The 14,928-nt window shown below is 44.4% G+C and overlaps 1 long non-coding RNA gene across 1 annotated transcript; it reads left to right on the forward strand.

Annotated features, from left to right (window-relative positions):
• The first annotated feature begins 272 nt into the window (after positions 1 to 272).
• LOC115645435 lies at positions 273 to 713 on the forward strand. The gene is made up of 2 exons (XR_003998740.1): positions 273 to 306; positions 501 to 713. It is a non-coding gene; the product is annotated as an uncharacterized LOC115645435 (long non-coding RNA).
• The last annotated feature ends 14,215 nt before the right edge of the window (positions 714 to 14,928 follow it).

The raw sequence follows: 14,928 nt of genomic DNA on the forward strand, positions 1-14,928 counted from the left end.
AATGCTTTATAAATAAGAGAAGTGTATTTGAACAGTCTATCTACCATATATGGACAATTAAGACAATCAGACAAAAACCACTAGCTGGACCAGAAAAACTGTCATTTGATTTCAACTTGGTTACTGTGTAAAAATAACTGTATTCTTGCTCTACTACTGTATTATCATTGTACTGCTGTATTATTGCTGTATTGTATTATTGCTGTACAATGTGTATAACCTTGCTAAACTGTTTAACCAATCCACAGGTAAAAATCAACGAACGAATGGCAGCAAACACCATGAAGGCAAGGAAAAAACAAATTGGTAAAGAAATTAAGTTACATAGTAACTACAAATTGGGTAAACAAATTGCCTGTTAGTACCTGTCATAATCTGGGTCAGTGACACTGCATCCTAACTGAGGCACATGTTAGTCAAAACAATCTTGTTCAGTATCTGGGTACCAATATTAAATCCTGACACAGCGATAGTTAATAAATTGGTTACTGTCTCTTCAGTAGGTTATCTGGAAGACAGCATCCATAAGAAACAACTGAATCTACATCAACCAATGGAACAAAGAAGCTACCCACTTCTGTTTCCTGCCCAGTAAAGCTTACCCAAGGGTGACGACCAGCAGCAAGGATAACCTATAACATGAATGGACAGTACTGTGTAGTAACTAATTACAATATATTTATATATAAAGGCCTCAGTGGTAGTGTCACTACTCCAAATTTCTGTTTTACTTCTCATATACACCATAGGACACACTATCACAACCCCTATCCCAGTATTTCAAAATACTCAGCCTACTACTAATAATGAGAGAGGTGGTCACTGGAATTGCCCTAATGGAAGGGTGTTTCTATCTGTGTCACCAAAGTAAAAGGGCCAGAGTACACCAGCAGCCTGGAAAAACATGGTTACACTTGGATATAAGTTGGTGTCATATGTACACATACATACTATACATATATGCCCATACACACTGAATGTATCCCTGGGGCGATGTCTTTGTCCAGCCGAGGGGGCAGTGGAAAGTCCCGCCACTAACTGAGCCGAGTCCATTGAGCGGGGACACTTTCTCGTAGTATGCCCTGTAGAGTAACAATCTAGAGGGAACTGCAATTGTGTCCATACGGCAATAAACCTGGCCGACGTGCCTTCGTATCTTACTAGATTCCGTGGTCATTGGGGGTTCTCTTCGGGTCTGCTGTGTCAGTTATCTGCGCAGAGCTGGGGCAGCACACAGAGGGAACACACGCACGCAGCCGAGTGATACCAACAAGGGGAGAGTAGAGCACCACACCGGTAGCCTCTAACAACACACCTCTGACAACACGTCCCAGGGATACATTCTTATACACAGGTACAAACAAGTTACACATCACTCCTGACATATTGAGGTGCAGCCCCTCTACACAGCAAGGTACAACCCTTCTACGTAGTAAGGTGCCGCCTCTCACCTTGTACATGTTGGTTCGATCAAAACAACTCTATCCATCATTTTACCCTTTTGCCCCTGTCATTGGGATGAGTCAGTCTGTTCCTTGTTATCTGTGTGGAATGTGCAAGTATGTGAATGTTCTGATCTCTAGTATCAGATGCATCTGAGGAAGTGGGTATTCACCCACGAAAGCTCATGCTCCAAAACGTCTGTTAGTCTATAAGGTGCCACAGGATTCTTTGCTGCTTTTACTGATCTCTAGTGTTCAGTACCTTTTAGGTATGTATCTTCTTGCAGCATCAGCCCTTTCCTTGCCAGCTTCTGTGAGCAGGGCCTGCCTCTGGCTCACAGCTTCACTTTGCTTTATGTTAGCAAAGTCTTGGCCATTATTTTAGTTCAGGCCTCAGGCCTCATACTGGGCCTTTATCAGGGCCTTCACTTACTACACCCTTGACCTTACTAAGGGCTATTGGCAGATCCCCCTGGCTAAGGCCGACAAGGAGAAGACGGCCTTTGCAACTCCAGAACAACTATATCAGTACATTGTTCTGCCCTTTGGGTTGCAGGGGGCCCCTGCTACTTTCCAACGGCTAATGGACAAACTGTTACGACCCCATGGAAAGTACACGGCTGCCTATCTCGATGACATCATCATATATAGCCCCGACTGGGAGACTCACATGGAGAAGGTAGAAGCAGTCCTAGATACCCTGAGTAAGGCAGAACTGACTGAAAATCCCTCCAAATATTCGATTGGGTTAGCTGAGGCCAAGTACCTTGGGTGAGTATATAATGGGGAGGGGCGTGGTGAAGCCCCAGCTCAACAAGTTAGAAGCTATACAGAAGTGGTCCCGACCACTCCGGAAAAAACAGGTCAGAGCATTCCTGGGACTAGTGGGGTACTATAGACGGTTCATTCCCCACTTCGCCACCAGGGTGTGCCCATTAACGGACCTAACTAAAGCTCAGGGCCCAGACATAGTAAAACGGTTGGTGGCAGCCGAAGCCGCTTTTGCAGATCTGAGGACGGCCCTCTGCACAGACCCCGTACTAGTAGCCCCAGACTGGGGGAAGGAGTTTATCCTACAGACGGACGCCTCTGAAGTAGGGCTGGGGGCGGTGCTTTCACAAATGGTCGGAGATGACGAACACCCCATCATCTTCCTCAGCAGGAAGCTCCTACCTAGGGAACGGAAATACGCCATAGTGGAGAAGGAATGCCTGGCAGTAAAATGGGCCATAGAAAGCCTCCGCTACTATCTACTTGGACGGAGGTTGACCCTGATCACGGACCATGCCCCTTTGCAGTGGATGCACCAAAACAAGGACAAAAATGCAAGAGTAACAAGATGGTTTCTGCCGCTTCAACTCTTCCACTTCACAGTACGACATAGGTCTGGAACCCAACATGGCAATGCGGATGGCCTGTCAAGGGTGAACTGCTTTCTGACCCAAGTAGCCCAACCCCGTAGTGTTGAGCAGGGGGTGGGATATGTGGCAAACCCAGGACAAATAGCTACCAAAGGAGGGATAGTAATTAGTCCCAGAGGGGCTAAAAGGCCTCTCCCTATTCATTGAGGGGAGCTAGCCATGGAGGAATAAGGTTCAGCTGGAACAGGAGTTGCCAGGGAACTAATTAGGTTCAGCTCGCCCAAATTGCTGGAGACCTTTTTAAACCCTCCCTGGCAGGGAAGCAGAGGGGGAGTGAGAGAAGCAGAGAAACTGCCAGGGAGTGGGTGCAGCAAGACTCTGAATTCTTCCAGCCAGGAAGACTTGCACTCTTCCCAGAAGGGGAGAAAAACAAAGCAAGGGACTGACTGAGAAAAGGATCGGCCAGACCCTGCGCGACTGGGAAGGACTTTACTCTGCCCAAGCCTGTGTCTCCAGGGAAAAAGGGGACTGAGCCAGCAGAGGAGAAACAGGTACTTTGCCACACTACATAAAAGTGGCCTGGATTTAGGAAGTACTGAGCATCAACAACTTCCATAGAAATCAATGGAAGTTCAGCATCTTTGAAAATTAAGCCATTTAATTAGGTGCTGCTTGCCCATAGATTGGGCAGCTTTCACTAGCCACTCATGTTTGAGAACTTTGGGACACAACGTGAAGTATATATTGGACCTGATACCCACTTACAATAAGACACTTTTGCCCCTGTTGTGAAAGCCCTCAACTAGACAGACATACCTGGCAAAGTGGACGAGTTTCTCCCACTGGGTGGTCAAGGCATCTTCCCTTCGCATTCTCACTGATAGACATTTATCTAACCTACTCTTAAATATCTCCAGAGATGGAGATTCCACAACCTAGGCAATTTATTCCAGTGTTGAACCACTTTGACAGTTAGGAACTTTTTCCTAATGTCCAACCTAAACCTCCCTTGCTGCAGTTTAAGCCCATTGCTTCTTGTTCTACCCTTAGATGCTAAGATGAACAAGTTTTCTCCCTCCTCCTTATGACACCCTTTTAGATACCTGAAAATTGCTATCATGTCCCCTCTCAGTCTTCTCTTTTCCAAACTAAACAAACCCAATTCTTTCAGCCTTCCTTCACAGGTCATGTTCTCTAGACCTTTAATCATTCTTGTTGCTCTTCTCTGGACCCTCTCTGATTTCTCCACATCTTTCTTGAAATGTTGTGCCCAGAACTGGACACAATACTCCAGTTGAGACCTAACCAGCACAGAGTAGAGCAGAAGAATGACTTCTTGTGTCTTGCTCACAACACACCTGTTAATGCACCCCAGAATCATGTTTGCTTTTTTTGCAACAGCATCACACTGTTGACTCATATTTAGCTTATGGTCCACTATAACCCCTAGATCCCTTTCTGCCGTACTCCTTCCTAGACAGTCTCTTCCCATTCTGTATGTGTGAAACTGATTGCTCCTTCCTAAGTGGAGAACTTTGCATTTGTCTTTATTAAATTTCATCCTGTTTACTTCAGACCACTTCTCCAATCTGTCCAGATCATTTTGAATTATGACTCTATCTTCCAAAGCAGATTCAATCCCTCCCAGTTTGGTATCATCTGCAAACTTAAGCGTACTTTCTATGCCAATATCTAAGTTGTCGATGAAGATATTGAACAGAGCCAGTCCCAAAACAGACCTCTGTGGACCCCACTTGTTATACCTTTCCAGCAGGATTGGGAACCATTAATAACTACTCTCTGAGTACGGTTATCCAGCCAGTTATGCACCCACCTCATAGTAGCCCCATCTAAGTTGTATATGCCTAGTATTGATAAGAATATCATGCAAAACCATATCAAATGCCTTATTAAGTCTAGGTATGCCACATCCACCGTTTCTCCCTTATCCACAAGACTCGTTATCCTATCAAAGAAGACTATCAGATTGGTCTGACATGATTTGTTCTTTACAAATCCATGCTGGCTATTCCCTATCACCTTATCACCTTCCAAGTGTTTGCAGATTTTCTTAATTACTTGCTCCATTATCTTCCCTGGCACAGAAGTTAAACTAACTGGTCTTTAGTTTCCTGGGTTGTTATTATTTCCCTTTTTATAGATGGGCATTATATTTGCCCTTTTCCAGTCTTCTGGAATCTCTCCTGTCTCCCTTGATTTTCCAAAGATAATAGCTAGAGGCTCAGATACTTCCTCTGTTAGCTCCTTGAGTATTCAAGGATGCATTTCATCAGGCCCTGGTGACTTGCAGGCATCTAACTTTTTAAAGAGATTTTTAACTTGTTCTTTTTTTATTTTATCTTCAAACAAAAAACCACAAGGATGCTGAATGAACTAAGTGTGCAACACCTAGTGTTTCAGAATGTTCTGTTAAGCTAAACACAGAAACTGATCAAATACATGCAACTGAGGGACTGTTTGCTTACCATTCTGAGTGCCATGGACACAGCTTCAGATTTAGTGATTGTACCTTACAATTGATTAAAAAACGTTACCAACCCAAGTATTCATCTGTGCACACCAAATCTGAGGCAATAATTTGCAATGTATCTACTCCATTATCAACAGAAGAACTGCAGTGTGATTAAAGGCGTGCTCATCTATCACACTTAGCATGGATGCATCAAACAAAAAGGACCAAAAGCTATTTCCTGTTCTTGTGAGCTATTTTCTTCCAATCAGTGGAGTAAACACAAAAATTATTTAGCTTTCTTTTCTACCCTACGAAACCTCTGGTGTGCAGTGCAAATTTCTACAACAATTGATTGGGAAACATTCTCTTAGTGAAAAGCTTGTTGGGCTTTGCACAGACAGACAATGGCAATACAAATTTTGGTGGTGCTAAATGTGCTGGAAAAAACAACGTAGGGCAAAAACTGCAAGTCAAACTAGGGAAAGATCCTTGGTATTGGTTGCAGTGCTTACATCACTTGTAACTGTCTGCAAACAGCAGCTGACTGTCTTCTGATTGACTTGGAGTCCTTTGCAGTGAAAGTTTATAAATACTTTCGCATTTACACTGCTCATGTCGAAGAACTGAAAGACTTCTGCTGATTTGTCGACCTTGAATATTTTAAATTACTAGAGCATGGCAGCACACGATTCCTTTCTCTTGGATCAGCGCTTGTCAGAATTTTTTGTCGAAATTTTGATGGGCTCAAGGCATATTTTCTCTCTCAAGACAAATGCCCAACACTGTTGAAGAAAGTCTTCAATGATCCTTGCATGAAACTGTGGTTTGCTTTTGTTAGTAAATAGACATACACCTTTCAGAATACAGTAGAGGAAAAAAAGAAAAAGTACTCATTGGTGACAGAAGTTGCACTGCATATTCGTATCCTCAAGATACTTTAGCGGAGAGGCTCAGAGAAAGATTTGTCACATCACACACAAAGATCCTGTTGCAGTCTTTGGTTGCGGGTGGGGAAAATAAGGAAAAGGAATTTTACAATGCAGTGGAGAAATTTTACTCAACATCTCTGAAGTACTTGGAGCACTGGAAACCTGCCTTTGAGTGCACAGAAAAGTTCTAGTGTGCCCTGTTGAGAAGCATACCAGTGTGGGATAATATACGAAGCAGCCTTGCCACTTGCCACACACAAATTCCCACTCTAAATTTGATAGATGAGAATTGTCTTTTTGATGAGTGAGCAAATGCAGAACCAGTAACATTCCATTACATATATGACTGGAACACTCAGAAAGCACCAGTTTCTGAAAGGTGGTGGAATGTTTTTCAAGAGATGGACAATAAGGCAGAATACTCAGATCTGGGTAAAGGCAGTTGAGTTTGTTTTGTGTTTGCCAAGCACCACAGCCCCTGTTGAACATTTCTTTTCAGTAATGGTCACCTGAAAAATCATATCTCAGAGTTTCTTCTATCAAGTCTATTTTGTTTGTGTGAGTGAATTTTGACCTGGACTGTACTGCATTCTATGACAAACTTCTGAAAGACAAGCAGACCCTTCAAAAAAATTGCTTTAATTGACAAATAGTCCACAAGAAGCATCACGCTATGGAGGACAGCAAGATGAGGACAGGGAAGGCATTTTTAAAGAGCAGTAACCACTTAATTGTAAGTATATACTTACAATTTTATACTTATTATTAATGTTATAATAACACTATTTCTTTTTAACGGGGGCTCAGTCAACTTGATGTTAATTTGAACATTTGTACTGCACAATTCTGACTGACTGCCATTGAACTTTCTTGAATACGAGTAATTTTACCAGGTGGCCCATATTCAGCATAGGGAAATATGGTCACCCTAATTAATATCTGGAATGCTATTGTGTACGGTTAGTGCAGATGTCTCTGTTTTCTACTACATTGTGTTGCAGTGACACTTTCATGATGTTTCAAGGAAGCCCCAAACTAACCTAAACAAAGTAAAATTGTATAATGAAGGTTGAACACACTCTAAATTACATATACCTGGGCCTAGCAATAAACATATCAGGGCACTTCAGATTGGCTACAAAAGCATTACAAGGAACAGTTCTGCAGGCCTCCTACACCATAAATGCCTACATGGATACAACCCCTCCCCAAAAACTACTGCTACAAATAATAATCCAACCCATTATATTATATGGAAGTGAAATCTGAGGCCCATCTTAATAAATGATTACACTGTCGGGATAAAACATCAGTAGAGACCCAACATCTACAGTTCTTTAAATAATTTATTGTGCACAGGAAGTTCGGCAATAAAGGCAGCAGAACAGAACTTGGCCAATTTCCCCAGCTAATCAACATATAGAAAGAATCATAAACTCTAGCAAGTCAAATGTAAAAGCATAATTAGGTAGGCCAAAAAAGAGTTCAAAGATCAATTAGCAAAACACACAAAAGCTAACAGCTTTATTTTTTAAGCACATGAGATGCAGGAAGCCTGCCAAAGTGGGTCCACTGAATGATCAAGGTGCTAACAGAGCACTCAAGAAAAACAGGGCTGTTGCAGAGAAGCTAAATGAATTATTAAAAGCAGCAAAGAATCCTGTGGCACCTTATAGACTAACAGACGTTTTGGAGCATGAGCTTCCGTGGGTGAATACCCACTTCCTCAGATGCATGTAATGGAAATATCCAGGGGCAGGTATATATATGTGTGCTAGCAAGCAAGCTAGAGATAACGAGGTCAGTTCAATCAGGGAGGATGAGGCCCTGTTCTAGCAGTTGAGGTGTGAAAACCAAGAGAGGAGAAACTGGTTTTGTAATTGGCAAGCCATTCACAGTCTTTGTTCAGTCCTGAGCTGATGGTGTCAAATTTGCAGATGAACTGAAGCTCAGCAGTTTCTCTTTGAAGTCTGGTCCTGAAGTTTTTTTGCTGCAGGATGGCCACCTTAAGGTCTGCTATAGTGTGGCCAGGGAGGTTGAAGTGCTTTCCTACAGGTTTTTGTATATTGCCATTCCTAATGTCTGATTTGTGTCCATTTATCCTTTTCCGTAGAGAAATTAGGAATGGCAATATACAAAAACCTGTAAGAGAGCACTTCAACCTCCCTGGCCACACTATAGCAGACCTTAAGGTGGCCATCCTGCAGCAAAAAAACTTCAGGACCAGACTTCAAAGAGAAACTGCTGAGCTTCAGTTCATCTGCAAATTTGACACCATCAGCTCAGGACTGAACAAAGACTGTGAATGGCTTGCCAATTACAGAACCAGTTTCTCCTCTCTTGGTTTTCACACCTCAACTGCTAGAACAGGGCCTCATCCTCCCTGATTGAACTGACCTCGTTATCTCTAGCTTGCTTGCTAGCACACATATATATACCTGCCCCTGGATATTTCCATTACATGCATCTGAGGAAGTGGGTATTCACCCACGAAAGCTCATGCTCCAAAACGTCTGTTAGTCTATAAGGTGCCACAGGATTCTTTGCTGCTTTTACAGATCCAGACTAACACGGCTACCCTCTGATAAATGAATTATTTGCATTCACTGCAGAGGATGTGAGGGAGATTGCCACACCTAAGCCATTCTTTTTAGGTGACAAAGATGAGGAACTGACCCAGATTGAGGTGTCAGTAGAGGTGGTTTTGGAAAAAATTGATAAACTAAATAATAGTAAGTCATCAGAACTAGATGGTATTCATCCAAGATTTCTAAAGGAATTCAAATACAAAATTGAAGAACTACTACTGTGGTATGTAACCTATAGCTTAAATCAGCCTCTGTAACAGATGACTGGCAGATAGCCAATGTGATGCCGATTTTTAAAAAAAGGCTCCAAAAGCAGTCCTGGCAGCTACAGGCTGGTAACACTAACTTCAGCACCAGGCAAATTGGTTTAAACTACAGTGAAGAACAGATGTTGTACCAATTATATTAGACCAGTAAAAACCAGCAGGATCTTATTAAAGGGGACAAGGCAAAGATGCCACATTTATTATGATAACAATTTATGACTAATAACTAATATCTTAATTCTTATACACACACATTATACCTAATAGCTACACACACACACACACACACACACACACACACACACACACACACACATCCATCAGATGTTCTGCAGCTGCTGCATAGTTACCAGTCCTGAAGATAGCTTAAGTTCATAGCTTGATTTTGTAGCTTGGGTTCGTAGCTTGTGGCAGCTAACTGGCCAGGAAAGCCGGGCACAAGGCTGAGCTGGATCTCTGTTGGGCAGGCACCGATGTTCTTCTATGTCGGCAGCAGAATGTTACCCAGAGTCTCTCATCTCGCCCTTCTTTTTTTATAGGCTTTTAGTTTGGATTCAAAGGGCTTGGCTACACTGGAGAGTTGCAGCGCTGGTGGTGGGTTTACAGCGCTGCAACTTAGTAACTGTCCACACCTGCAAGGCACATCCAGCGCTACAACTCCCTGGCTGCAGCGCTGGTTGTACACCTGGTCTGCTTGGGGTGTAACGATTGCAGCGCTGGTGATGCAGCGCTGCTCATAAAGTGTGGCCACCAAAAGCACTGTTATTGGTCTCCAGGGTAGTAGGAGGTATCCCAGAATTCCTGTCCACAACAAACCAGAAGAAGGGCTGAACTCTGAGCTCCCCAGAGCTACTTATCTAAAAAACAAACACAGCTGCTCTTTGCTCCAGCAAGCGACAAGCGGAGGCAGGGGAATTGCTTTGGAATGTTCACAGCTGTTTGCTTGAGGAAAGAGGGGAGTCCGTGTTGAGCAGCTGCTTATGTGGTCTGAAGGCTATTTAGGAGTGTATAATTTGCATTCAGTGAATAAGAGAGGGATGGGGGAAGGGGTCAAAACTTTTAAAATGATTGAAGGTAGGTGCTGTGTATCTTTCAGTCCTTAGAACTTGCAAGGCAGGGAGCTGAGAACAGTGTCAGCTCCAAAAGTCCACTCTCTCTGTCTCCCCCACGCTCCGTCACACACACCCGTTTTGAAAAGCACGTTGCAGCCACTTGAACACTGGGATAGCTGCCCACAATGCACCACTCCCAACAGCACTGCAAATGTGGCCACACTGCAATGCTGGTAGCTGTCAGTGTGGCCACACTGCAGTGCTTTCTCTACACAGCTGTACGAAGACAGTTGTAACTCCTAGCGCTGTACAATTGTAAGTGTAGCCATACCCAAAGTCTATAGGTCTTGCTGTGTCACGCTGCCTCTGGGTTTAGACTGATCACCCATCAATTGCAGGCGTGACTTTCAGCCTTGAACCTGGCTTGATCTTCCTTCTGTTGTTCTGTTGTCCTTTTCTTTTTAGGGTGGATGCTTCTTACTTTGTTTAGGGCTGTTGTCTAGGTCTTCAGCCGTTGGTATTTGAACTTTATCTCATCAGGATAGGCTGGGGCTGGAGGTTGATTCCATCATTCATACATACCTCATTCACACATCTAAACTAAACTAATAAGATTACAGCAGGGTTTGCAAAAATGAAGGCTGGAGGAAGCTTTTACAAAATGGAGTGTGTTTTAAAATGGGGTTTGAATTACAATATGGAACAGAAGTTACAGTGTAGGCAAGTGTAGTGAATGGTGAACAGAAGTTACATTAATAAAGTGAACAATTAAAAACAATTTCACATATCAGTTCTACACAGAATTATCAGTCACATCTATGATCACAATATGTTAGGGAAGAATCAACACGGCTGTTGTAAAGGGAAATCATGCTCACCAATCTATTAGAATTCTTTGGACACTAGACAAGGGCAATCCAGTGGATATAGCGTACTCAAACTTTCAGAGAGCCTTTGAAAAGGTCCCTCACTAAAGACTCTTAAGCAAAATAAGCAGTCATGGGATAAGAGGGAAGATATTCTCCTGAATCTATAACTGGTTAAGAGACAGGAAACAACCCTTTGAAATAAACTGTCAGTTTTCACAATAGAGAGAGCAGAGAGTAAATAGCAGAGACCCCCAAGGATCTGTACTGGGAATTCAACATATTGATAAATGATCTGGAAGGGGATATACAGTGAGGTGGCACAGTCTGCAGATGATACTAAACTACTCAAGATAATTAAGTCCAAAGAGTTACAAACGGATCTCACAAAATTGGGTGACTGGGCAATAAAATGGCTGACGAAATTCACTGTTCATAAATGCAAACTAATACACATTGGGAAACATAATCCCAGGGTCATCCTTAGGCATATGCAGCTGCGTAGGGCACCATGATATTGGGGGCACCAAATTGCCCCCAATTTCATGGTGCTCTAGGTAGCTGCATGCTGCATATGCGGCAGCACCCATCCCGGCGACCAGCCCTATCCCTCGGCCAGCCCCCCCTGCAAGGGGCAGGGCTATCCCTAGGAGGGTGTGGGCCCGGACAACTCCTTCTGCCCTGCCTCTTACCCTTCCCCCCTGCTCCGCCCCAGCCCACCCCCATTACACCTCTTCCCCTAGCAACCCCCTACTCACTGGCAGCAGCGTCAAGCAGAGCAACCCAGCCCGAACCCCCTCTGATCTGCCAGCTCCCAGCCACAGCGTTCCGCTTCTCAACGCCAGTGAGTGCGGGGAAAGGATCGCCCCCTGCATTCACCGGAGGCGGGAAGTGGAGAGACACGGCCCCAGCCCGCTCCGCTTCCCTTGCCCTGGCCCCAGCCATGTCGCTCAGGTTGGGGAAAGGACCACCCCCGGCTCTCACCAACAGTGGGAAGTGGAGCACCGCAGCTGAGAGCTGGGCTGCTCCACTTCCCACCGCTGATGGTGAGTGTGTGTGTGGGATCCTCTCCCTCAAGCCCCCTCCCCTGAGCAACACGGCTGGGGTCGGGGCAAGGGAAGTGGAGCGGCTGCTCCCAGCCCCACTCTAATCCCCTGGGCCACACTGGTCCTGTGGGGCCCCCCAAAGTGCCCCCCAGCTCCTGCCTCCCAGACCCTGGGGGGAGGCCTGGGGGCGGCATAGGGCACCCAAATGGCTAGGGATGGCCCTGCATAATCCTAACTATACACATAAAATTATGGGGTCTAAATTAGCTGTTATCATTCAAGAAAGAGATCTTGGAATCATTGTGAATAGTTCTCTGAAAACTTCTGCGAAGTGGCTAACAATGCTAGGAACCATTAGGAAGGGGATAAAAAGACAGAAAATATCATGCCACTACATAAATCCATGGTACACACACACCTTGAATAATGTGTAGACTTCTAGTCACCTCATCTCAAAAAAAGGTGTATTAGAACTGGAAAAATATACAGAGAAGGGCAACAAAATGATTGGAGTATGGAAGAGCTTTCATATGAAGAGAGATTAAAAAGATTGGGAGTGTTCAGTTTAGAAAAGAGACAACTGAGGGAAGATATGATAGAGGTCTATAAAATCATGAACGGTTTGGAGAAAGTGAATAGGAAAGTATTATTTGGCCCTTCACATAATACACAAACCAGGGTCATCCAATGAAATTAATAGGCAGCAGGTTTAAAACCAACAAAAGGAAGTATTTCTGCACACAAGACAGCCAACTTATGGAACTCATTAGGAGGGGATGTGGTGAAAGCCAAAACTATAACTGGGTTAAAAAAAAAGGAATTAGATAAGTTCTTGGAAGATGGGTCCAATAATGGCTATTAGCCAAAATGGTCCGGGATGCAATCCCATGCTCTGGTAGTCCCTAAATATCTTACTAGAAGCTGGGACTGGATGACTGGGGATGGATCACTCCATGAGGTGCCCCGTTCTGTTCATGATGTGCCCTCTCTCTGAAGCATCTGGCACCGGCCACTGTTGGAAGACAGGATATTGAGCTAGATGGACCATTGGTCTGAAGAATGGCAATATGCAAAAACCTTCATCCACCACCTGTACCCAGCCAGAGCTTGGCAATTTTTGGCCCAAGCTGCCAAACTCTGCAAGCTAAATGCAAAACAAATATAGCTGATCCTATTTCAGTGAATAAATCTGGACCATGATTCATCGTGGCTGAATTGCACTGGAAACGTGTATTTGGTACTTGCAGCCTGCCAGTTTTTAATCCAAATTCTACTGTTTTGCCTAGAGAAAAAATGCTCCAGCTCCTAGTAAACCAAAAACTCAGACCCTATTGCAAACTAGTGTGCAACACCTCAAAAATTGGTGTCCAGAATGTGGACCCTACTGAGTTTTTTTCATCCCAAACCCCAAAGTTCTATCAGGTAAAAAGAAAGTGAAGCTGCTGTAATGTCACTGCAAAAATCCAAACCCTGAAACATCTCTGCTCATAGCAACATAGAGATATGTATCCAGTAACTGGATCCTGATGGAGGCCATCATTTTTGGCCCTCACGTGCCCCAAATTTTACCATAAAAATAGACAGCACATAAACAGAAACCAAATGTAACTGTTCCTAATCCACTAAAAAAGTTTGGTCCCCTCAAACATCCTAGCACAGCTGCATTTGAAAAATACGATATGGACCTGCATCTGCCCGTTTTTTAAACTTAGATTCCCATAGTTTTGCCTTCTAGATAGATAGGTTGTAGCCACTCTTTTACATCAGATGACTCGGTATCCAGGTAACTCAGATCTTGATGCGTTCAGATACAAGCAAATTGCACAGCTTTACATTGAAATTTTGCCATGGAACTGGCCTAGCAGATGTGAACGATTACATTATAGATGTGGCTTTAGCAGCTCAGTGTTTGACTGAAATTATCAAAACTGCCTAATGAATTTTTACATATTATCCTTAATGTAAAACCCATTTTAATGGAAGATGTCTAAATCCCTTAGACCAGTGGGTCCCTAACTTGTTCTGCCGCTTATGCAGGTAAAGCCCATGGTGGGCTAGGCCAGTTTGTGTACCTGCACTGTCTGCAGGTTCGGCCAATTACGGATCCCAGTGGCCGCGGTTCGCTGCTTGAAGCTGCCCCGAGCACCAAGCAGTGAACCATGGCCACTGGGATCAGCTGAACCTGCAGAGGCAGCAGATACACAAACTGGCCCGGCCCGCCAGGGGCTTTCCCTATACAAGTGGCGGAACAAGTTGGGGAACCACTGCCTTAGACCTTTTTGAAAATATCTATGCACTGCACACAGATTTGGCAGTAGAATTTGGGGGATTAGGGTTAAAAATGGGCAAGAGTCAGGCACGTGTTTTTCAGTGCTATTGGACTGAGCACATCGAGATCCAGATTTCTTCACTTAAGTGAGAGTAGCTACACTTCATTCTTTTTTAGCTAATATAGTGTGGAAGCTCAAGGTCAAAAATTGCCACGCTCCAGCTGGACCCAGGGTCCTGTGATGCTCATGCACTGGGATTTTAAGACCAGAAGAGGCCATTGTAAGTGTCTGTCTACTCTGACTTCCTGTCACACAGACCATAGCGCCTGGGAGAGCTGGGGCAGATCTGTGGTGCATGGGGGTAGAATGCACCATGCCCCCTGGCCAGCTGCGCAGGCGCATGGGGGCTGGAGTTGGGGCAATGTTAGAAGCTGCTGTTGCCTGTTGCGATGACGGTGCAATCCGCGGGGTTTGTGCTCAAAGGGCAGCAGGACCTGGCAGCCCCCTGGTCCCCTGCTAGGCTCAGCTCAGCTCAACCCTACACGTGAGCATCCTGCTCCATTCTGGTCTATGAGGCCTATTCCCTGCCCCTCCCCACCCACCTGGCCTCAGACAGTTGAAACCGGCTGCGCTTT

Source organism: Gopherus evgoodei, chromosome 2, assembly GCF_007399415.2.
Source record: "Gopherus evgoodei ecotype Sinaloan lineage chromosome 2, rGopEvg1_v1.p, whole genome shotgun sequence".
In the NCBI taxonomy this organism is placed as follows: domain Eukaryota; kingdom Metazoa; phylum Chordata; order Testudines; family Testudinidae; genus Gopherus; species Gopherus evgoodei.